At 41.3% G+C, this 24,647-nt stretch overlaps 1 protein-coding gene across 1 annotated transcript in view; it reads right to left on the bottom strand.

The window, feature by feature from the left end:
* The window catches only part of KCTD1 (potassium channel tetramerization domain containing 1), a 179,854-nt gene that overhangs the window by 109,004 nt on the left and 46,203 nt on the right, over window positions 1–24,647 (bottom strand). The window lies entirely within an intron of this gene.

Here is a 24,647-nt window from a genome sequence, read left to right as displayed (position 1 = left end):
CGAGTCCCGCATCGGGCTCCCTGCTCAGCAGGGAGTCTGCTTCTCCCTCTCCCGCTCCCCCCTCTTGTGCTCTTTCTCTCTCTCACTCTCTCTCTCAAATAAATAAATAAAATCTTTAAAAAAAAAATCGTATTGGCTTACTTGTAATAAGAGAAATAAGGGGAAAGTCATTTATTTTCAAATAATATAAACAAAGCGATCATAATTAATAAGTAATAAAATGGCTCTTAACAGTGTTGCCCAATTAGCTGAAAACCAAATAACCAAGAATCTTGAATATGTTTTCCTCTCTACTTCTACAAAAGCTGGGCGCCACTAGGCTAGAAGACATAAAGAATTGGTCAGAAGCCACCTATCTATGGAATCACCGTGAATGTGAGCAATACATATGTGGTCTGACATATGTGTTTCCAGAGCAGTGCTGCTGAGGAAGGCATCTACCAAATGGCGAATGACTCTTGGAAAGTTCTGCACAAAACAAGACACAGTTTTCTCTTAATGTCTAGTGCATGGTGGGAAAATTCAGCGTATTTAAAATTGTGCAAAAGATACAGTGCATTTATATATAAAGCAAGTTGGATTCTTAGATAAACAGGAGCAAGTTTTTCACCTACCTATTGGGTTGTATTGGAACGACATGAAGAACCCAGGACAGGTCTTTGCTGTTTGAAACTGTTCCCAGCACTGTGGGACACCTCCCATCCCTGGGCCCTGCCCACCAAATACCAGTAGTACCCGATACAGTCCTTGTGACCACCAGGAGTCCCCTTCTTGAGATCCAGTGACGAAGGATGCCCACCCTTGGTGCCCCAGATCCAGCCACTCTCTCTCGGTGGTGGTGTCAGGTCTGTCATTTCACTAGGATCCCCTTCTTTTTGGAGCTCATAGTTCAATGGTCTTTTAGGGATCATAATTAATAAGTAATAAAATGGCTCTTAACAGTGTTGCCCAATTAGCTGAAAACCAAATAACCAAGAATCTTGAACACGTTTTCCTCTCTACTTTTACAAAAGCTGACAAAAAAATTAGCTGATATCAAATATTGGTTCTAAAAATTAATGCCCGCTGGGTATTACCATGGGCTCCTCACCGCTGCCCTTGAGGCGAGTGCGGTGTCCTGAGTTGCTTTCAATTGCTTAAGGAAGATTAACTTCCATTCAAAATGGGTCCGAGTTAATATGTACTTTTACTGTGCTCTTTTTGCTAAAAAATTCATAATTCTCAAAAAAGCACAAGCTTTGAGGGCAGGCCTTTTTGGTTTTTCCATTTCTCATGCACCTCTCATGAAGTCTTGAGCACAGAAGGCACTCAAGTATCTGCCGAAATGAGCTGAATTTGTCCGTGTAAGATATTTCTAGTAACTACCAATACCAAATTAATCAAAACCTCCTAGCCTCAATCCCACCAGAGAGACGAATTTTAATGTCCTAATATTTCACCTTAAACGCTGTCATCATCTCACAACTCATGGAGACAAATGTGAGTCAGTTATAGTGAAGATCAAAACTCTTCACGTAGGTTATTCTTCCAGTGATTTCATTGTAGATAAAATGAAGTAATCTGAAATCCGCAGGGTAATTATGTCAGATAGCCTCACGTCATCACTTATTCATTCTCAGGATAAAACTGTTTCTCCTGGGCCCTGCAAGAAACAAGTTTGGCTAAGGCAAGCAACCCCCAATTATAATGATAACTTTGCTGTGGAAAAAGAAATATATATATATAAACGTGTAATTAAATTCTGCAGGTGCAACAATCCTGCCCCGTGAACCACGAAGGAAACCTGCGAAATTATCCTAAGCAATTTTCTCTAGTGTACTTTGGAAATTAGCCCACCTGGAGACATAAACCCACAATTTCCTCTGCCATTGTCTTATCACCTTTATCTTGTCTTAAACGCTGAGGCTCCGGTTGTAAAAAGAAGCAGGACCGTGCACCGAAATCTCAGCAACAGGGGTCAAATTGTTTCCGAAGTTCGAATGCCGGGCCCATTGACTTTCACGGTGGCTTTAAAGACCATAAGACCCAACTGAAAGTACTGCAGGGCACAACTAACCCGCCCGGGAAGCATCGTCCAGTCGTGGCAACTGGGAGACTCGTGCAGACTTGAAACGCGGAGCGCGGTGCCAAAGCCTGCCTTCCTCGGAAACCACACGCGGCGGCTCGCGAAGCACAGGGCGGGCGAGCTCCGGCCGGAAACAAAGTATTCACTGCGAAGTCCCTGACCCCTGAACAGAACCCTTTGTAACTTTCCTCTCCGTCGCTTGGGCGGGGGAGGAGGGGCGAGCCAATCAGAACAAAGGGGCAAAGCCCGAACTGGTGTGTCTGTTTTGTTTCGGCATGTCCCTGTCCGTGTGACTTGGGGGTAATGGCTTTCTTGGCCTCAGGCTCAACCCTCTGTAAAGACGAGAGTCCTTATTTGCAAAAGGGCTTTAGGATCTTCAAAGGGAAGACGCTCAACCATTATTCACATATTTGGACCTCTTTTAGTCTATGCCCGGCACACCTTCCTGTGCCTCCCAAATTTCTCAGGGAGTCTGGATCTCGGGCGTGCAAGAGCGTTGTCTTCCTTTGCTCCCCCTACCCTCCCCAAAGCCTCATTAAGCACACCTATCTTTTTATTATTGGAGCTCCTGAAACAGAGCCAAGGATTGAGGCTCTGGTGTCAGCTACAGCAACATTCCGGTGTCGCTTTGTTATTAGTGGGGCTTGCTTGCTTTTACTTCCTACAGATACTTAACACCTACGGATACCTGCCGAAGCGTACACTCCATAGGTGCCTTGATAACTCATCTAGCTGTCCTTCACTCGGACACCACTGCTTCCCGGAAGCCTAAGCAACAGTGCCCCCACAAACCTCATTTGGGGTAGGAGTCTTTTTTTTTTTTTTTTTTTTAATACCGTTCTCCAGCACTCCGAGCCTACATCTATCAGAGCACTTATTGCCCTGTATTGGAACTATGTGGTTATTAACCATTGAGCCATTTGTCTGCGAATTCCTTGAAGGCAGAGATTATTGTTTATTGCCCTTTCACCTGTGATTAATACAATGTGTAGCCCATAGTAGGAATTCAGTAATATGTTTTGTTAAATGGATGAATGGAGGGGTGCCTGGGTGGCTCAGTTGGCTAAGCCACTGCCTTCGGCTCAGGTCATGATCCCAGAGTCCTGGGATGGAGCCTCGCATTGGGCTCTCTGCTCAGTGAGAAGCCTGCTTCTCCCTCTCCCACTCCCCCTGCTTGTGTTCCCTCTCTCGCTGTCTCTCTCTCTCTGTCAATTAAATAAATAAATAAAATCTTTAAGAAAAAAATAATGGATACATATGGGTGAACAATTTTAAAATTTTAATGTATTTTCCCCATCCTCTTGATTTCTTTAATTTATTGGTTTTCATAAATTGTTTTTAAGCTTTTGAGAGTTGGAGAGGCTGCTCGTAGCCATTTCAAATAATTCAGAAGTACGGAAAGAAGAAAAACATGAGTCTTCTTTCATTCTTGCTCATCAATCTCACTCCACTCCTCCAGAAGGAACCGCTGTTAAAGCCTTTTCTTTGCATATAAACATATACTTAATACATCAACAAAAATATTTTGAAAAACATGACAGGTTTATATTTTGGGTATTGTTCTGGTCTTGGTATTTTCCCCACCTAAGGTATAAAGTATTTCATTCTTGTTTGTAAGTCCAGAATGTTTATTTGTTCCGGCATTCCTCTCCTTATTTACTCATTATAAAAATGTTCAATACACTTGTTTAAAAAATCAAACAATGCAGAAGGTATGAAGTGAAAAGTAAAATTGTCTTTGTTCATTGCTCCTCTTGGGCAGTCCATATATCAGAGATAAACAGTTGTAATCAGGCCTAGTTTTACTACTTTGGGTGGTTATCCCAACAATTCCAGATTACTTCTTGATTTCTTAACATTAGATTGTATCTGTGAACTTGATAAGAAAGGTGAAGACTTTAGTGCTTTCATTTCACCTCTCCCTCAGCTCCTGATTTTCTTTCAGTCTTTATGTTTAGTTGTTTTAGTGGTTACACTGATAACCTTATATAAAGTCCTTACAATTCTGTCTTGCCCCCTGAAAACCTTGGCCTGCTGTGCACTTTGCAGATGCTCTAGCATCTTCCCTCCCCCTGCACTCCAGCCTTGTCTCGGTTACACCATCATTGTCGAAGTTTATGATATTGACATCTGGGCCTTAGCAGTTTCCACTTCTGTGTGAGGCTTCTGCGTTTGGTGTCCAGAAATTAGATGAGATTTCTTGTTGGTTAATAACACCTATTTTGTTATTATAGTTGTTATAAACCAATTCTTTTTAGGATATCTTTATCTCAGTGGGGTTTGGGGAGGTAGTAGAGATACATACTTAGCCTGCATCTTGAACTGGGGCTCTCCTGCTTCTTTTGAAGGTGATTATTTCTTTCAAACAAATGTATTAGCATTTCTTAATTCTGAGAGCCCAGAAGTACAATTGTGACTGTGATTTGGACTGTATTTGAAAGAATTTAAGGATTTGGGAACATGTCAATCAAGATTGTTGTTTCCATGCCTTCACCGTAATTCACTAACAGTTTTTCCTACTCACCACCTCTGCTTGCTTCCTAATAAGCAACAATAGCAAAGTTCTTCTACAAATAGTGATTGATATATTTTTGCTCTCCCATAAGTATCAAGAAACTGAAATTGCTTGTATCATAAACTTTTGTCTCCATTTGTTCTTGTGTCCTACCTTCCCAAGTAAATAGTAAACTCTTTGAAAAATCACCAAGAGTTTCTGAGGCTACATTTTTTCCTTCTTCTTTTAAAAAGTCGTGCCTCACAAAGTGCATGTCATGTAGTTGGCGTTTGATTAGGTTTGCTGAATTTAAGTGAACTGACCTCGGCAGTTGGTTCTCCGTTGCAAACTACTGGGCTCCATGCCATGGGAATAGCATGACTTTACCCAGTTCGTCCCTAGGTCATTGTATGAAGGAGCCCTTGAAATGCCTGAGAAACTCCCTTTTAATCATAATTATACATGACTTCTTTTCTCCTTCTTAGGATGCCAATATTAAATGCAACAGGGAAACCGATTTCAATTACATTGGATGCCTTACCCTTCCAGTTCATCAAATTACACACACATACCACTTCCGTGGAGGTTACCCAGTGTAATTCTTAGTACTGGGGAGCACGAACAGGGTGCCAATTACTTAAGAAGTGCTCATTAGGGATTAGAAAGCAAATATAATTACCACATGCCCATTGCATAGGAAACAAGAATGCTTTTCAACAAAGCCAGGCTTATTTTATATGTCCCATATAGCTCCCGCAGGATCTGTTCTTACCTGTTTCTTTTACTCTACCAGATACTGATTTCATACGGAAGACAAAGACATAAGAAGTAGTAAACATACTAGATGACAAACTCCTTATTTGTCTTACTCCACTGTATCTCCAGGACCTAGCTGTGCACCGCAGGTGCTCTAAACATACTTAATGGATCTTTTCAGTTCCTCTAGTAGAAAGGAAGTTTATTTTTTTTACAATGTGGCCATCACATTGCCATCACAAAACAGGCCTGAAGGTGCTAGGGTGGTATTTAAATTTAGAAAAAGTTTTAGAGCTGGAAATTACTTGAGTGATTAATAATCTACCCCACCCCCACCAATTGCACAATGGGTATAAATAATGCTCAGTGCGACAGACAGTATGACGGTCAGACCAAAAAGCCTTTTTTCCTAGATTCCTACAGTCTCTACTTGACTGGAATCACTCTTTAAGATAAGACCTCGTCAAACATTCCTCTTGTATGTGCCCTGAACCCGTATTTACCCCCCAGTAGTGTCCAAAACTGCTGTCTTACACACTTGGCAATCACAACATATCGGGGGACTGGTATTGTTTTATTTTGTGTGTGACCTTAAGAACTAATTAAATTAGACAACTACTTTGCGGATGACTATAGAGAAAACAAAACTGTAACAGTTTCAGTAACCACCATCTGGAGTGTTCAACCTGATATAGATAAAGTTGACTTAGGGTTTTCTGCACTGCTTCCTTAAAATTAAGGAGGCTTAATTTTCTTCTTAAATTTTAGATGTGTTCTACTTAAAATATAAATATTATATAGAAATATCTTTGGGAAAAAAGTCCGTTTTCCATAAATTACATGCAAAAGCCAGACGTTATTTCCCACCATGAAAATTTCATATTCTCATTCCTCATTAGCATGTAGAAACATTCAGTAACGATGAACTAGTTCAGAAATAGGCAAACCAGAGCCCAAGAACAATAGGTAGGCACCTACATGCTTTGTTTTTGATTTTGGGTCAAAGTAAAAAGCTTTTGCTTTGGGCACCCAAGCAGAGAAATTGCTTCTTCTAGCTTAAGAGGCAAAAGCAAAGCACTTAGGTGCCTACCTATCGTTCTCCGGCTCTGGTTTGGCCATTTCTGAACTAGCTCATCATTGGTGCTTAGGTGTACTGAACATGCACCATATGCCAAGCCCGGTTCTAGGCTCTGGGAATACACAATGAGTAGGGCAGACCACGTTCCTGCCCTCATTCTGGTGGAGGAGACAGACGAGAAACATGTGAATATACGAGGGAATGTCAGGTGTCCTGAGTGCAATGAGGAGAAAGAAAACAGGATTGGTGGAGAGATTGATGAGTGAAAGGCATCTGGGACGCCCAGTGGTGCCGGGGCTCAGGGAACGTGTTGCGTGATTCCGGCGTGAACCTGGCACCTTAGTCATTTGACTAGAGCTCTACCGTGGTAAGGACAGGACACACTGTCATGCCCAATGCCGGACAAGCAGAGACTGGGGCCAGGCCTTTCTTAACTACAATTGAGGATGTGATTTATTATTATTGTTATTACTGTGACTATTATTACTGCTGTTGGCCTTGGCGATGGAGTTCTCCATCGTTTCATAATCTGATTCTAAAAGAGGCCGTTGAAATTCATAGCTCAGAGGACCTTTGGGAGGCAATGCAACAGAATGGTTTAGAGCAGAGGTCAGTAAACTGTGGCCCACATGCCAATTCCAGCCCACTTTCTGTTTTTATGTCTTTTTTATAAGGCCGTGTGTTTTTTGGTTTTTTGGTTTGTTTTTTACATTTTTAAGTGGCTGGTTAAAAAATAAATACAATATTTTGTGTGATGTGTGCAAATTATGTGAAATTCAAATTTTAGTGTCCATAAATAAAGTTTTGCTGGAACACAGCTGTGCTCATTTTTATAGGTATTATTGATGGCTGCTTTTGTGTTGCAACAGTATGTTTCATGAAGCCTAAAATACTTACGATTTGGCCCTAAAGAATCGGCTGACCCTTGATTATGAGTATGGGCTCAGCAAGGAACTGGCTACAACATTTATTTTTTATTGTTATTATTTTTTTAATAAAGATTTTTTTAAAAAGAGATTATTTATTTATCTATTTGATAGATATTTTATTTATTTATCTATCTATTTGAGAGGGAGAGAGGAGGGGCAGAGGGAGAGGGAGAGGGAGAAAGCAAATCCCCAAGCAAACTCCCCACACAGCACCAAGCCCGCAGCGGGGCTCCATCCCAGGACCGTGAGATCATGACCTGAGCCAAAACCAAGAGTGGGCCGCTTAACCAACTGAGCCACCCAGGCGCCCTACAACATTTATGACATGTGCTGAAAAAAGAATACTATAACCATGAAAAAGAATTAGATAAATCTCTATAATTGCGACAGGAAGATGTTTGTCATGTGTTGAGCAAAACAAACAGAAGCAATCTGAGTGCAACAGATTTAGCTTCTCCAAATATTCCACAATATTTGGAGCTCCAATAGCACAGCTCTTGGTCTGTATTGTTCACTGTTAGACCTAAAACTTGAGACCCATGGTACAGTCTCAATAAATATTTGTTGAATAAATAAGTGAATGACTTTCACACAACATCTAGGGAACGATAAATGAAAAGATTTATAAATCTGGCTACATAAAAACTTAAAAAATTTAAAAAAAAGTATTTTTTTGGCATGCTGAAAACCACCGTGAGCAAAGTCAACAGACTAATGATAAACCTCAAAAAAACACCAAGCGCCTATTTCTTAATTAACTCATTCAAATCAAGACCAACAACAGCAATGAAATATAAAAGAGGGCAAAGGATATCAACAGGAACTTCCCAGAAAAGGAACTGCAAATGGTTCTTCCCTATGGTGACTTATAAGAGAAAAGAAAATTAAATTTAAAGGAGATACTCTTTTTTTTCAACTCCCAGTTGATGAAGACACATTGTACTAGTGGAATTGCAAATTGGCCAAACTTTCTAGGGAGTACCATTTGACAACATCTAACCAGAATTTAAAGTACATCTAGCCTTTGACCTAGGGATTCTAATTCTAAAAAGTCATCCTGTAGAAATATTCACATTTGAAACTACACAATTGCACAGCTGTTTATTGTCATTGCTTACAATCCCCAAATACTGAAGATAACCTAAATGTCCATAAATAGGAGAAATGAATTAATGTGCAGTCTAAAAAAATACCATGCAGACCTAGAAAAGAATGAGGGAGCTTTTCTTTCTTTCTTTTTTTTTTTTTTAAAGATTTTTTATTTTTTTTATTTATTCATGAGAGACAGAGAGAAAGATAGGGGCAGAGGGAGAAGCAGGCTCCCCGTGGAGCAGGGAGCCCGATGCGGGACTCGATCCCAGGGCCCTGGGATCATGACCCGAGCCGAAGGCAGACGCTTAACCGACTGAGCCACCCAGGCGTCCCGAGGGAGCTTTTCATATACAGATATGAAAGGATCTCCAAATTACATTAAGTGAAAAAGGGATAAACAGTGTGTATAGAATATCATTTCTTTAAAAAAAATAGAAAAAAGTATTTATATGGAGTCCTTTGCCTAGAACATCTTTAGAAAAATACAGAAGAGATTGTTAATAGTGGTTGCCTTTGGAAAGGGGGCCTGTTTGGCTAGGGAACAGGGAGGAAGGAAGCCTCACTTTATTTCATATCTTTTAGTCATTTTAATATCATATATATTTTTTAAGTTTATTTTATTTTTTCTAGTAATCTCTACACCCAACGTGGGGCTTGAACTCACAACCCCGAGATCAAGAGTCTCATTCTCTTCCGGCTGAGCCAGCCAGGTGCCCCGATTATCATATTTAATAAATATAATTAATACTGAAATACTAATTGTATGAAATTCATCTTGAGAAAAATATATACATAGGAAAATCTGAAAGAATATATACAATTAATGTTATAGGGAACTTTTGCTTTTATTTATTTTTTTAATTTCTTTTTTGGGGGGAGCTTTTGCTTTTAAAATATATATTTCTAGGGGTGCCTGGGTGGCTCAGTCATTAAGCGTCTGCCTTCGGCTCAGGTCATGGTCCCAGGGTCCTGGGATCGAGCCCCGCATCGGGCTCCCTGGTCGGCAGGAAGCCTGCTTCTCCCTCTCCCACTCCCCCTGCTTGTGTTCCCTCTCTCGCTGTCTCCCTGTCAAATAAATAAATAAATAAAATCGTTAAATATATATATATATTTCTATAATGTTTAATAGTGGATAGGTAGTAATTAAAACATAATGAAGATACAAGAGAGCAAAAGTGAGCATAGACTTCTATTTATTTATTCAGAGCACAGTTCTTACTATGACAGCCATTACAACCACTAAATCATCTAAAATATGTAATTTGGCTCCAAGTGTGACTTTACTCTATGCAAATGGATACTGTCTGATGTACTCTGCCTTACAGGAATTCAAAAGCACTTGATCATTGATAAATTGAATTAGGTTGGATAAAAGATTCTTTCATCTTTTTTTTTTTTTAAGATTTTATTTATTTATTTGAGATAGAGAGAGAGCAAGTGAGCATGGAGGGGCAGAGGGAGAGGGAGAAGCAGACTCCCCGCTGAGCAGGGAGCCTGACAACAGGGCTAGATCCCAGGACCCCAGGATCATGACCAGAGCTGAAAGCAGATGCTTAACCGACTGAGCCACCCAGGCGCCCTAAGATTCTTTCATCTTGATCCAGTTATCATATACATCTTTAGTACAACAAAGATACAACAAGGCCACTATCATTTTGATTACATGATTTTTTCTTAACAGTTGTTTTAGGAAATTAAAAAATATCCTTTCTGTTTAAGAAAGCTGTTTCAAAGGGCGCCTGGGTTGCTCAGTCATTAAGCGTCTGCCTTTGGCTCAGGTCATGAACTCAGGGTCCTGGGATCGAGCCCCACATCAGGCTCCCTGCTCAGCAGGAAGCCTGCTTCTCCCTCTCCCACTCCCCCTGCTTGTGTTCCCTCTCTTGCTGTCTCTCTCTCTGTCAAATAAATTTAAAAAAACTTAAAAAAACCATTTTAATAAAAAAAGAAAGCTGTTTCAACAAGAAATAACAAATATTAGCGAGGATGTGGAGAAAAGCACTATTTTGCAATAGTTCATGCACTATTGGTGGAATGTAGGTGCAGTCACTCTGGAAAACAGTATGGAGGTTCCTCAAAAAATTTAAAAGAGAAATCTCATATGATCCACTACTAGGTATTTACCCCAAAGCAACAAAAATACATAGGCACCCCTATATTCATTGTAGCTTTATTTACAAAAGCCAAGTTATAGGGGTGCCTGGTGGCTCAGTCATTAAGCGTCTGCCTTCGGCTCAGGTCATGATCCCGGGGTCTTGGGATCGAGCCCCGCATCGGGCTCCCTGCTGGGCGGAGAGCCTGCTTCTCCCTCTACCACTCCCCCTGCTTGTGTTCCCTCTCTCGCTGTGTCTCTCTCTGTCAAATTAATAAATAAAATCTTAAAAAAAACACCAAGTTATGGAAACAACCTAAGTGTCTATCGATAGATGAATGAATAAAGAAGATGTCACACACACACACACACACACACACACACACACACACTGGAATATTACTTAGCTGTACAAAAGAATGAACTCTTGCCACTTATGACAACAAGATGGACCTAGAGTGTATTATGCTAAGTGAAACAAGTCAGAGAAAGACAAATACCATATGATTTCACTTACATGTAAAATCTAAAAAACAAAACAAACCAAACTAAAAAAACCAACACAGACTCATAAAGAACTAATGATTGCCAGAGGGGAGGGGGATCGGGGGATGGATGAAATAGGTGAAGGGGATTAAGAGGTGCAAACGTGCAGTTATAAAATAAATAAGTCATGGGGATGAAAAGTACAGCACTGGAGATATAGTCAATAATATTGTAATAGCTTTGTACGGTGACAGATGGTAACTACCCATCTTGTGGTGAGCATAGCATAATATATAAAATTGTCAGATCAGTATGCTCTACACCTGAAACTAATATAGCATTGTATGTCCCCTATACTTCAATTTACAAGAAGTTGTTTAAGGAAAGACTTCTCAGTCTATCAAAATGCAAGATCAGCTCCTCAGGACTCTGGGGGAAGGGTAAGATAGCTCAGTAATGGTATCTACTTTTTTGCCAAATAGGACAGTGTCCAGTTTTTCCTCCAAATGAATGCCGGGCTTACCCCAATTTTGAGTTTGGCTTGTTGTTTTAAATCCTCAAGTTAACATCATTCCAAAGGTCAAGGGACAAGTCCTACACAGGGGCCTCTCTGTATTTGCCAGATGCCCCTTGGGTTTGGTGCCAACCCAGAAAGTTTCATCTAACTTGACGTCATTCCTGGCCTGGAAGACCAAGATTCTCAGCAGTACTGGGATTGGAGCGAGCTTCGGATGCACCATGAGTGGCTTGGACAATCCCTCGGACAGAAATTTCTTAGAGTGGATGTATGTATGTCGCCCAGTAGAGTAACATTAGCTTTGAGATGTGGCTAGCACAATTTGAGATGTGCTCTCTGTGTAAAACACACACTGAATTTTGAGGATTTAAGCCACACAAAAAAAGTGAAACATCTCATTAATGTTTTATATTGAGTGCATGTTGAAAAGTAATATTTTGGGTGTATTGGGTTAAACAAAATGTATTAATAACATTAGTTTCATCTGTTTCTTTGCTCTTTTAAATTTTTTTTCATGTGTCCGCTAGAAAATAAACAACTGCGTCTGTGGCTTGTGTTCTATTTCTATTGCATCGCACCTCGTTAGAGGGTTAGCACTCGCTGACTCACGCATTTGGCCAGTCATTCAACAATTATTCATAAGGAGATGACCATATGCTAGGCGTGGTGCTGGGCCCAGGAGATACCATGAGAAATAGGGCACAGCTTCTGGCTTCAAGGGGCTTTAGTGTTAGAACAGAGAAGATAAGAAAGCAGGTGAGAAGTGCGAGGCCGTTATTCACAGGGTGTTTGGGAGTGCAGTGGGTGGGGCGTGCTGGGGAAGCCTGGGGAAGGAAGGCTCCCAGGGTAGACAAAGTCTGAATCGAATGCTGAAGAATTGGCAGGAGTTGACCAGATGGGGCAAAGGAAGAGTATGGTGAAGGTGTTGCAGGCATGGGCAGCCGCAGCTACGAGCTAGCGTGGAGGCAGAAAGAGGGTGGCTTCCTTCAAGGAGCAGCAGTGGCCCCGCTGGGGTGTGGGGATGGAGGAAAGGGACTGGGGAAGATGCAGGCAGCTTCCGATGGCCAGGACCTCTCCTTCCAGGTGTCTCTTGCTTCTGATTTTGGGGGACCCCTCCTTACCCTGGTCCGATTCTGCCCCCCCATACCAGGCTGCAGGATGGCTTTAGGGCAGCCGAGTAGCAAGGTGAACTTAGCAGGAGCCTGTGAAGGTGGGAGCCCATCAGCTGGAAGATTCACTCCGTGTTCATGTTGGTTACTGGCCTGCTTGTGGAACCGGGACTTTTTAGCAAATACATTTTCAGTGAGGGTAAGACCGCTATTCATACTGACAACTTTTTAAAGGGCAAGTTTACTGACCAAATGGAATTCTTTACCTGCACAAAGAATGAAATGTTTGGCCAGGGCTCTGCAGTACACACTGGGGCCAGAAGCCGTGCTTTGCTATTTATTGAGTGACCTTCAACGAGTCAGTCAACATGCTAGGGCCACTGTTCATTGCCTAACGAGGCGTTTTGACTCGATAATCTCTATTTTCTTTTCCATTTTAACTTTCATGGAGCCTGGTAAATGGTATGCACACCAACAAAGAATTCTCTAACTAGGAAAAACCAGGTATCATGACAAGAAGACAAAAATGGGATTTCATTCAGTTTAACGATCCAAGTCCGAGAACTAATGACATATTTTACAACTATGATTCAAAGTGTCACATTTTATTGAATGATGCTGTGTGATGCATCTCATTATTGCTGTTGTTTCTTTTAGACAAAACTGGCAAAATGAGAACAATAAGAACTTGGACACATTATTCCTGATAATAATTTTTAAATCTGCCAAATTTGTTTAACTGTGGTTAAAACTTAAAACATGTTATAATCCAATAAAAATAGGTTATAAAAACATTAAATAAGCTAAGAAAACGAGCACAGTTTTGAACCAAAAGAGTTTACAGAAGCTGTGGAGGCTTTTGCAGCCCAACTCAATGGTCAGTAGTCATTGTGGAGTTCCTATTGCATGGAACATTCTAGATTCCACTGTGGAATATAGTGCACTGTGCTGGGAAATACTAACACAACATAGCGTAGAATAGTAGTTCTCAAACTTTTTGGGATCAGGATGCCTTTATATTCTCAAAAGTTATTGAAGACCCCCAAAAACTTTTGTCTATGTGAGTTATATCTTCAATGTTGATCATCTAAGCAATGGAAATGGGGAAAACATTTAAACATTTATTATAAACTCATTTAAAGAAACAATGAAATGAGTACATGTTATCATATACAATATATATATTTTTGATAATAGCTATATTTTTCAATTTCAGTTTCAACAAAAATTTCATGAGAAACATGGTATTATTTTACATTTTTGCAAATCTCATGTCTGGCTTCATAGAAGACACTTGGATTCTCAGCTCTGCTTCTGCATTCAGTCTGTTGCTCTATCCCATGTCTTGTGGCCTCTGTAAAACCCTACTCTCACAAGTGTAAGAGAATAAGAGTAAGAGGCAAACGGTGTCTAGTATTATTGTGAACATAGTTTGACTCACAGGCCCCCTGGATGTTTTTTTTTTGAGGAACGCCTGGAATCCTTTGATCACACTTTGAGAACTTCTGGCATAGAGATGAGCTCAAAAGAATTTGTACCCTGTGGAAAACCTTTGAACATAGATGAAGCTTATCAATAAGTGTAGGATTAGTAATAAAGAGTAGCTGAGACATTGGTCCTGGGGGACAGCTGCAGATGAGCTGGGTGCATCACTGAGGGATGAAATGGCCCAGGGGGCAGTTGACATCAGAAACAAAGTAGCGGATGTTTACAAAACCCATCATCAAAGAGCTGAAAACAGGGGTCTGGGGGCCCTTCCATTTTCTTAACTGGACTGTAGAGAGGTTCTGTAAGGTTCCTGAGAGCCCGCTGGAGACATCATCCATCCAGCCCATTGGTTTTTGGACTTGCTATAAGGAGCGGAACTCCTTTTTTCAGGAGAATCTAACATGAAGTTCTAATATACAAAGTATAGAACAGTCTGGCTGAAGTAGGGAAAGGCATCCATGTGGCCTGCATTACTTATTCCTCCTCCGGCCCCCACCCCAGACCCAGTCAACCCTGAGACATGGCCTCCCATCCCTAGATTTCCGGGAAAAACAGGAGGGAAACCATTGACGTAACAGTTAACAATCGACAGAGCAGTGTGTGGTCCAAGGTTCCCTTCCTGGGCCCGTGTGTGGGGGAGATGAGGACAGGCAGGCCGGGAAGGGGGGCATACCTACAGGAGGCTACAGCAGAATTAAAAACTCAGACTAGACCTGTGGCTGTGGGATTAGAGCTGGGGGGGAGGACAGGATGGCAACAGAGAGATGGGACTCAGAGGTGGGGCTTGGAGTTCGAGTCTTGGACCTTGGGCCAGCAGCCAGTTACTATTAATGGCCTACCTATTGGCCATTCTCTCTCTTTCTTGCTAACAGAACCCCAATTTTATTCAAATATCTGGCGGCCATGCATATGAAGAGAGGTTGAGCTCCTCCCTGGCCCTAGAACATCAATCTTGACTGGTTTAAGCTCAACAGAATGATTCCATCCCTTAGCTAGGTTAGAAATGGGCACACAAGGCCATTCCATCCAGAGAGAGATGAGAAGTTTACTGGGGAATTGTTATGTGCTCTTGCTGATAAAGATCTGCATGGGAAGAAAACAGCCCCTTCGTGTCATCATACTACATGTGAAACCTGGATCTGTGGCAGCCATCTTGTGAGCATGAGGGACACCAATCTGAGAAGGCAGAACTGAAGGGAAGCAAAGCTTTTGTTGTTGAGCTGCTGAATTAGCAAGCCCTGGAATAACCCAACCTCTGTACTACTTAAGTGACAACATATTTTTCTTATTTATTAGAAATATATTAGACTATTTTTCAGTCTCATTATTTCAGCCCAAGCATCCTAAATGACACTATGACTTATATTGTTCTGTTTAGAAAAGGAGCTGATCAAGCAATACTTTCAAACGTACTAGTTGTTTTATTTTAGCAAGGCTTCGCCTACAAACTATAAACTCAATCAGTCCTTCTTTTCTGCTCGCCTGGCACCACTGTACCTGCTGAAGAATTGATAGCTATTTGCAGAGCAAGTGTTAAAAGGTTACATGATGCAGCTACAGATATTCATTTATTCAGGTTATGGTTTATAGTCCATAATGGGTAGAAATTGCCTATATGCATTTTCGGTATTTCTAATTCCAGAAATCCGGATCTGTTCCCCAAGTATAGCATTTTATCGTGTGTTTAGTAGATTTAGGCTAGGTACCATATCGTCCCTCTCACAGGAACTAATTTTAAAAGAAAGCTATGTAAATAACGATTTTAAAAAATTCCCATGCCCAACAGTCCCAATGGTAAAGTCCAAATCAGTCCTGTTTATTTGACAGACCAGGGGACCTAATCATTGATGATCCACACTGAAGGTAATATAAAGATCAATGGTTCAGATTAGATAATGTATATGAAAATACTTGGAAAAACTAAATTATTTTCAGCCTCCTTTACCGATCTTTTAAGGGTTATTTTATCCTCTTTCAGAAAAGGTAATCGAAAATGAAAGAGAAAACGTATTGCCCAAAGTCTCCCAACTAGTATCAAAGAGACCCTGGACTAGGATTGAACCCCAGGTCCACCTGACTGCAGAACCCAGAAGCACCCCAAACTCCATCCAAGATACAGGAATGACCCATTTGCTTCGCCCGCAAAAACGGTAATAAGTAGGAAACTGATCAGAAGGTGCACAGAAGGAGAGAGAGTAGCAAAAGCCCTCCATAATCTCCATGCCTGGTCATCAGCTAGCTGTACAAATTCTCCAGTAACTCTTAAACCCTATGGAAAGCAATGAAACAAAAATCTCCCGATAATGAATTATTTTAATATTGGAGCCTAAAATCGTCCACTTACACAGTAACCATAACTATTGGTTACCTTGTTACTCTACTACCAAAGGATTAAGCTCTCAGTTTCCATCTATGAAAAGTAGAATTGTCTCCATTCTTGAAACCCATCCTTTAAAAAATTCCTTATATTACAAAAACTTAGAAACCATTTTCTGTTTTTTTTCTCCTTTGCTGGAAAAAGAGTTCAAATGATCCTTTGAAACTGTTTTGTTCTTCTGCCCTGAAGTATAGGAAGATGCCCCTCTTCCTGTGAAACTAGACCATATCCTTTGCAGAGAAGAACACAGTGACTTGTTCTTAGTAGCTTGAGCAAACTTGCACAGCCATTAAGGGGGAGTCTGGATGCTACCCCAGGTTCCCCAAGTCTGGTCCCCATGGGCCAAGACCGACAAGCACCTGCTCTCACACCACCATGAGCTCTTAAAGAACAGCGATTGTTACTCACCCTCTCTTTTGCCTTCTCATGAGCTTTTTGAAGAACAACTTCTTGATACATTGCCTGTCTGCGATTGCCTCAGACCCCAAGCAGTCCCCAGTAGCAGCCACAGATGGGCATGCTTAGACATAGTTCAAGATTTCAGATGGGTTCTTCGCTTTAGACATTTAAACAAGAACTTTACCCCCCGCAGGCAGCACCCCCCACAAAAAAAGAAACATGAAAAGGATAAAAACAGAATTCTGCAGTTACCTTAGGATTGTGCATTTCAATATTTCCATGACTGGCATATCACCAAGCTGCAATGGTTTTGTCCCCAACCTCCACTCAGGGTTTCTACCTAACCTGCTTACTCTGCTTACTCAGACAGGCCTCCTGGATACACTCAGTGTCTAAACTGATGGTTCATTCAACATGAGCGCCATGGTCTCTTGACCTTCTCTACTCCAAAGATCTTGACTTCTACACTGTTTCAGCATGCCAACCCCATGGCCACACCCTTGACTGGAAACTGTTCCAGCTTGGCAGGCTTACACATAATCCCTGTGTCTGCAACTTCCCATTTTCCAGTGTTCTCACATCCCTGGTGGTAGCTGATGTAATGGGTGAATAAAACACAGGTTTTGGAACCTGAGCGATCTGGGTTTAAATAGCGGCTCTGCCACTTGGCTAGCTGAATGATCTCAGGCCAATGACTGTATTTCTGAGCCTCATATTCCTTATCTGTGAAAGAGGGATAACATCAGTTATGTTTCGAGACTGTAATGTGGGTGACACCCCTGGGACTGAGAGCACAAAACACCCCACTTAGCTGATACTCAGTAAAACTAGTTTCTCCCCTTCTGTTGGCTCTTCCTGGTTCTCCCACTAGCTTCATTCTGAGGTCTCACAGCAAATTCTGGTTTTGCGTACCTCCCAGTGTCTCATCCCCTCTGGGCTTCAAGGTCACTCATTGATTCACCCCCTGCAGCCGATGCCCCACCTCTGATGTCCCACTACAGTCCTGGTTCACACTCAACCCTGGGCCAGCACGACAGTTCTGTGGCCCACTCTTGCTCCCCGGCTGCTGAGGGCATCCAGCTTGGCCGGGAGGCTCGGGGCATTTTTATTTTTGAAGCTTCTCATATATTTATTAAAGGCGAGGGAGGAAGGGAGGGGGAAAGAGGTGTGGGGAGAAGGGGAAGGAGGGGAGGAGGAGACAAAAAGTAAAAAAAAAAACCTGTGGACTATTTAAATATTTATGTTTGGGGGAAATACTCCATCCCTGGCCCTGAAAACCCATTAAAATAACAAGTGCAAGGTCAAGTGCTGCCAGTGACAGGGTGGGGTAAGTTTGCCTAAATCAACTTCAGGAAGCTCATTTACCTGCTGCTGTATACCGCGTTCCCCAATAGAAGCTTATTTAGTAGTAAAGGGAAAATTTAGCATCCATATGCTCTTCTTTCTTTTTTTTTTTTTAAAGATTTTATTTATTTATTTGAGAGAGAGAGAATGAGAGACAGAGAGCACGAGAGGGGGGAGGGTCAGAGGGAGAAGCAGACTCCCCGCCGAGCAGGGAGCCCGATGCGGGACTCGATCCCCGGACTCCGGGATCATGACCTGAGCCGAAGGCAGGCTGACTCTTATTTCTTACTCGATGTTTAGAAGTCAGGGGAAGAGAAATGATTCTTATTGCGTTTCCTTAAAAATCCTAAAGTTTAGTGGCGCCTGGGTGGCTCAGTCGTTAAGCATCTGCCTTCGGCTCAGGTCATGGTCCCAGGGTCCTGGGATCGAGCCCCGCGTCAGGCTCCCTGCTCGGGGGGAAGACTGCTTCTCCCTCTCCCACTCCCCCTGCTTGTGTTCCTGCTCTTGCTGTCTCTCTGTTAAATAAATAAATAAATAAATCTTAAAAAAAAAAAAAATCCTAAAGTTTAGAGGCGCCTGGGTGGCTCAGTCGGTTAAGCGTCTGACCCTTGATTTCAGCTCAGGTCATGATCTCAGGGTCCTGGGATCAAGCCCCTCGTCCAGCCCCACGTTGGGCTCCATGCTCAGCGGAGAGCCTGCTTCTACCTTTCCCTCTGCTCCCCCCTCCCTGCTCTCTCTCTTTCTCTCTCTCAACTAAATAAATAAAATCTTTTAAAAAAAAATCCTGAAGTTTATATTTAACAACCTAGGCTTTTAATGTTAGAAACACAGTGTGTTATGATAGTGCTATTTGTATGATAGAGAAATGGAAACAAAAAGCACAATTGGATGTGGATGGACGGTGGTGCAAGTGTTATGAGGGGAGTATTTCAATCCTGCCAGTGTGTCCTCCTGATCCTGGAAGGGTTCATGGTCTGTCAATTAAACAGCTCATGCGTTGAATTCAGATCTAAATTTGGATTCCACTTTGCCTGTAAGAGTTGAGTGACCTTGACAGAGTTGTTTTACTTTCTTAAACATCAGGTTCTTCTTCTGCAAAATGGAGGTAACAATTAATATCTAATTCAGAAGGTTGTTGTGAGGATTAAATTAAATCAAAGTGCCCAGCACATAATAATGATTTAATGAATGACAAGTAGCCATTACTATTGTTTTTACTATTCCCATTTCCCCCATAATGTTTTTTTAAGATTTTATTTTATTTTATTTTATCTTTATTTATTTAGAGAGCATGAGCAGGGGGAGGGGCAGAGGGAGAGAGTGAATCTCAAGCAGACTCTGTGATGAGCGCTGAGCCTGACACCTGACACAAGGCTCGATCTCAGGACCCTGAGATCATGACCTGAGCCAAAACCGAGAGTCCAACACTTAACTGAGCCACCCAGGCAGCCCCATAATGGTTATTTTAAACATTCTTCTTGCTTCCAGCCTCAAGCTCCATCCCTGTCATCCTCACTCTCAGGAGGCAACTCACAAACTAGTTCATGTAGAGCAAGATGTTGGTGGGATTGCTGATGAAATACCTCCTAAAATCTCAAGTGGCTCTTTGTTTTCCTCTTTCTCATCCATTTCCCTTCTTGAAAAATTTGGTTGTAAAGCCATTAGGGCCAAGTACAGTGGCATCTGGACCTTCCTGGGGACAGCTAAGGTGGCCTGGAGCACAGCATCGGAGCCCCAGGGGTAAGGAGGATTTATGCCTGGATGGGCTGCCTATCAGAGGGAGCAAAGCCCCGGCTGAGTGACGTAGGCAGACTGGTGCAAGCTGTTGGGGCTCAAGCAAGGTTGAGGAGGGCATTCCAGAGAGAGGAAACCCAGGATGGAAGTCAGAGCCTGGGGTGAGGGCAGGCGGGCAGCCCTGCAAAGCAGTGACCGGCATAGGTTGTCAGAGCCCAAGCAAGGGTGGACTGCCTTGTGGTGCTAGAAACTAAGAGGAGGGCATCCACACAGGGATGCGCAGTAGTGACGCTAGGACACTCGTTACATACAGGGGATTGATCACATAAGTAAATATATTAAGGACAGTGGAAGCTAATTCTCACTGTCAGAAAAGGGTGTTAACGAATATGGGAAGGGAGAGAACTACTTTCTAATGGAGGATTGGAATTGGGAGGTATCAGTATGACCTCAAATTTTTCCATATAGGTAGATACTAAAATAAATATAGATGCAAACATACGTGTATAATGTATGTTTCCTATCTCTTTCTACTGAGAGGGTCTGGGAGCGACACCATCCCAGTAGCAATGAGCACACCTAGCACTGAAATCTTGGCTTCTAAATACTCTCAAGTGCAAGAAATTAGGACTCACTGGAGAAATGGCTGATTCCAAGACGCCATTAGGAGTCACTCCCCATTCTCTACTCCCCCCAGCTCCCGGCACCCAAGAATCTGCTTTCTGTCTGTGGATTTGCCAATCCTGAAAATTTATATAAATGAAATCACTTGATATATGGCCTTTTGTGCCTGGCTTCTTTCATGTAACATAATGTTTATGAGGTTCATCCATATTATAGCATGTATCAGGATTTCATTTGTTCTCATAGTGGAATAATATTCCATTGCATGGATATACCACGTTTTGTTTATCTATTCATTAGCTGATGGACATTTGCATTGTTTCCATTCTGTTTAGGTACTATGAATAATATTGGCATGAACATTTTGAGTATTTGTTTTCAGTTTTGGGGGGTATAAACCTAGGAGTGGGATTGCAAGGTCATATATTAATTCTATGTTTAACTTTTTGAGGAACTGACAAACTGTTTCCAAAGCAGCTGCATTATTTAACATTCCTACCAGCAGTGTCTGAAGCTTCCAATTCCTTCACATCCTCATCAACACTTGCTATTGTCTGTGGGTTTTTTTTAGGTGTGATGGAGTATCTCGTTGTATTTCTCATTTGCATTTCCCTAATGACTAATGGTGTTGCACATCTTTCCACATGCTTATTGGCCATTTATATATCTTCTTTGAAGAAATGTCTATTAAAATTCTTTGCCCATTTTTTGATTAGTTTGTCTTTTTATTATTGAGTTGTAAGAGTTCTTCATATATTCTGAATACAAGTCCCTTATCAGCTTATGATTTATAAATATTTTTTTTCCTATTTTGTGCATTGTCTTTTCACTTTCTTGATGATGTCTTTTGAAGCAAACAAGTTTTTCATTTTGATCAAGCCCAATTTATCTATCTTTTCTTTTGTCTCTTGTGTTTTGGTGTCGTATCAAGAAACTACTTCCAAATTCAAGACACAAAGATTTACTTTTATGTTTTCTTCTAAGAGTTTAACTGTTTTAGTTTTAACATTCTGGTGTCAGAGTTAACTTGTATGTGTGGTAATTTTGTATATGCTATGTGTATAATTCTGTATATCGTATAAGGTAGGATACCTTTTATTTAATTTTTTTCCTAGGTTTTATTTCTTTATTGCAGACAGAGAGAGAAACAGAGAGAGACAGCACAAGTTGGGAGGGGGAGGGGCAGAGAGAGAAGGAGGCTCCAGGCTGAGCAGGGAGCCCTATGTGGGGCTCCATCCCAGGACCCTGGGATCATGACCTGAGCCAAAGGCAGACGTTTAACCAACTGAGTCACCCAGTGCCCCTTATTTAATTTTTTTAAAAGATTATTTATTTATTTATTTATTTATTTGAGAGAGAGAGGGAGGGAGGAGAGGGACAGACAGAGAGGGAGAAGCAGGCTCCCCACTGAGCAGGGAGCTGATGTGGGGCTCGATCCCAGGATCCTGGGATTGTGACCTGAGCTGAGCCACTCAGGTGCCCCTTTTATTTAATTTTGTCACATTCTTTGCATGTGGATATCTAGTTGTCCCAGCATCATTTGTGGAAAAGACTATTCTTTTCCTGTTGGATGGTCTTGACAAACTCACTGAAATTCAGTTGACCATAACTGTAAAGGCTTATTTATGAACGCTCAATTCTATTCCATCGATCTTTATCTTATCCTTTGCCAGTAACACACTGTCTTGATTACTGGAGACTTGTTTTAAGTTTTGAAATGGAAGTGTGTCTTCCAACTTTATTCTTTTTTTTTTCTCCCCAAGATTGTTTTCACTATTCTGGGTTCTTTGCAGTTTCACATGAATTTCAGGATGAACTTGTGAATTTCTGCAACACAAGTGGCTGTGATTTTGATGGAGATTGCACTGCATCTGCAGATCAACTGGGGGAAAATCTCAGTCTTAAACAGAATTATGTTTTCTAATCTATAAACATGAGGTGTTTTAACATTGGAAAAAAATTTCCTATTTTCTTGTGTGGAATTGTTTCAGTGTACAAGTCTTACACTTCCTTTCTTAACTTTATTCCCAATGTTTTATTTATTTTTCTTTTTTTAAAGTAAACTCTACCCCCAACATGGGGCTCAAACTCATGACGCCAAGATCAAGAGTTGCATGCTCTACTGACTGAGCCAATCAGGTGCCCCCTAAGTATTTTATTTTTTCTGAGGCTATTGTAAATGGAATGTTTTCTTAATTTCATTTTCAGATCCTTCATTGTTAGTGCATGCAATTGATTTTTGTAATTGATCTTGTGTCTTGCAACTTTGCAGAGCTTATTTATTTTTATAGTGTTTGGTGGATTACTTAGTATTTTCTATGTAAAAAATCGTGTCATTTGATGCTGTTTGGCAAAGCTAGTTGATTGGTCTGGATGCTTTTATCTTATTTTCTTGTCTAATTGCCCTTACTAGAACTTCCAGTATAACATTAAATCAAAGTGATGACGACACACATTCTTGTTTTGTTAGTGATTTTAGTGAGAAAGCATCCAGTGTTTCACCATTAAATATGATGTTAAGTGTGGCTGTTTCATGGATGCCTTTTATCAGGTTGAAGAAGTTTGTTAGTGTTTTCATCATGGAACAGTGTTGAATTTTGTCAAGTGATTTTTCTGTGCTGATTGAAGTGATCATGTAAATTTTGTCTTTTATTCTATTAATGTGGTATATTACACAATTGATTTTCTTATGTTAAATCCAGCATATTTCATGGGACTAAATCCCACTTAATCATAGTTTTATATGTTGCTGAATTTGGTTTGCCAGCATTTTGTTGAGGATTTCTGCATTTATATTTATTAGAAATATTGGTGTAGTTTTCTTATGATGTCTTTGTCTTGTTTGGGTATCAGAATAATACTGGCCTCATAGAATGAGCTAGAAGGATTCTCTCTTGTTTTGGGGAAGTGTTTGTGAAGTACTGGTATTTATTTATGCTTAGGTAAAACAAGCAAATGGTCCAAAATACATTTGAAAGACACCAAAATGTTTTAGTATAAGTCTTTTAGTATTCTCCCCTAGGCTCTTCTCCTACAATTCCTCCCCCAGAGGTAAAAATCTTTATCTGTTTTTGTTTTTTTTTCCCCTAGGCATTATAAATGTATCGGCTCTTGAACTTCCCTTGGAGATTTGCTCTTCCTCCCGGTCTAATAACCTCATGATCCAAACAAATCTTAAATTCTCTTTTCCACATTTGTATCAGTTCAGATTAGGTTCAGCTGTGAGTAACAGAGACCCTAAATAACAGAGGCCTAAATGTGATAGTGATTTATTTCTCTTCCATTTAAAAAATCAGGATGTTGGCAGGCTGCCAGAGCAGCTATGGTGGCTTCATTCTATGAGCTCTTTAGGAGCCCAAGGGCCTTTCTGCTCACTCCTCTGCCATCCCCAGGGTACAGTGCTTATCCTTCGGGCCCCAAAATGGATACGTGCATTCCAGGCAACTGGATAGAGGAAGGAAAAAGAGGTAAGCCAAGGGCATGCCTCAACTGGCTTTCAGCGAAGGTCCTGGGAGAGGCTACAGGATGCACCTGTTGATATCTCACGGCCAGGAGGTACTCACAGCTGCAGGGGAAGCCGGGGAGTGTGGTCTTTATTCTGAATCAACATACGCTTACAAAAATTAGGGGGTTTATTATCATGGGAAATGAGGAGAGATAAAAAGTAGTTACTTCCACACATTCAATCTGTCAATTCTGTCCCAATGTTTCCAAATTTGACACCCCTTTTCCTTCTCCATTCCTCCTTCCCTTGTATAAACTCTAGTCAATTCTCGACTAAATTACCATAGTAGCTTCTTAACTGGTTTTTCTACCTCCTTTCTCTCCTCCAGGATATTGTACATTATACTTTTTCTAAAATACAGATGTCATTGCTATGATTGCATAATAACTTTCCAATTGACTTTTAAAAAAATCCAAACTTCTAGGGGTGCCTGGGTGGCTCAGTCGGTTGAGCGACTGCCTTCGGCTCAGGTCATGATCCTGGAGTCCCAGGATCGAGTCCCGCATCGGGCTCCCTGCTCGGCAGGGAGTCTGCTTCTCCCTCTGACCCTCCCCCCTCTCA

Source organism: Leptonychotes weddellii, chromosome 13, assembly GCF_054177405.1.
Source record: "Leptonychotes weddellii isolate Sample4059 chromosome 13, ASM5417740v2, whole genome shotgun sequence".
Taxonomy (NCBI): Eukaryota; Metazoa; Chordata; class Mammalia; order Carnivora; family Phocidae; genus Leptonychotes; species Leptonychotes weddellii.
Note: the sequence above shows the minus strand (reverse complement) of the source record. Positions and strands in the feature narration are given on the sequence as shown.